The 1,039-nt window shown below is 41.6% G+C and overlaps 1 pseudogene across 1 annotated transcript; it reads right to left on the bottom strand.

Annotated features, from left to right (window-relative positions):
• Window positions 1-202: 202 nt before the first annotated feature.
• LOC308421113 (transcription factor BTF3-like) lies at window positions 203-753 on the bottom strand (annotated as a pseudogene). Its single transcript has one exon. The product of its transcript is annotated as a transcription factor BTF3-like (transcript).
• Between the last annotated feature and the right edge of the window lie 286 nt (window positions 754-1,039).

Consider the following 1,039-nt stretch of genomic DNA (forward strand, 5'->3'; position numbering starts at 1 on the left):
TTTTTAACTAGACAAAGAATTCTATTAACCTTTTCCAAACTTTATTCCCAGGCTTCTTCAGCTTAATTTGCCGAAAAGAATGAATTAGGTATAAGCCAAAACTGAAAAGAGCTGCAGTGTTTGGGGGGCTTGTGCTTAAAAAATATCAGAGATTTAGATTTTATCAGATCCATAATAAACAAAAAAAATTTTTTTAAAGCAGTCATGATATAAAATAGCAGCTCCCATAACTGCTGTAAATGTCACCTTCTTCAGAAGTTGCTTCAATTCCGTTTGCATCATTCTTAGAAGCCTCATCAAAATTCTCCACCAGATCTGGAACTTCATCATCATCCTCCTCTCCAGTAACAAGTGGTGCTTTTCCAACCACAGATTGTCTGGGCAGAGCTTCAGCCAGTCTCCTTAAACTAGTCAGACAGTCTGCACCACGCTGGTTTAGGATGCTGGGAAGCATTTCTGTCAGCTGCTTTGCCTCTGCGTGGCCTGTGATGGTGAAGGTGTTTGCTGCCAGAGATGCCTGAACTCTAGGGTTGTTAAAATGGATCACTGTTCCTTGGTTTGTAAACATGTTCACCTCTTCAATACCAGAGATGTTGTTTACCCCTAACTTCTTTAAGGAGAACTGCAGTTTTTATTATCTGCTGTGACTGTTCTGTGAACCACCTTCTTTCTACGAGCAGTTCCTTTCCCACCAATGCGCACTTGTGCCTGCAGTTTGGCGAGTTTTTCCTGGATCATGATCGTTTCTTTCATCTTATCGGAGTGAAAATGGGGCGGCATGGGGAACTAAGGTTCACGCTCAGGGGGTCTCGGGCAGACCAGCTGAGATAAGCCGTACACACACGGGGACACAAGATAGCAGCTAGAAGGAGGCCAGAAGTAACAGTGATACCATGTTTTCTTTGTGGGGATGGGTTACCTCACTCAGCACGATCTTTTCTAGTTCAATTCATTTGCCTACAGATTTCATGATGTTATTGTTTTAATAGTTGAATAAAACTCCATTGTGTAAACATACCATATTTTCTTTATCCATTCT

Source organism: Micromys minutus (genome assembly GCF_963924665.1).
Source record: "Micromys minutus genome assembly, chromosome: 5".
Taxonomy (NCBI): domain Eukaryota; kingdom Metazoa; phylum Chordata; class Mammalia; order Rodentia; family Muridae; genus Micromys; species Micromys minutus.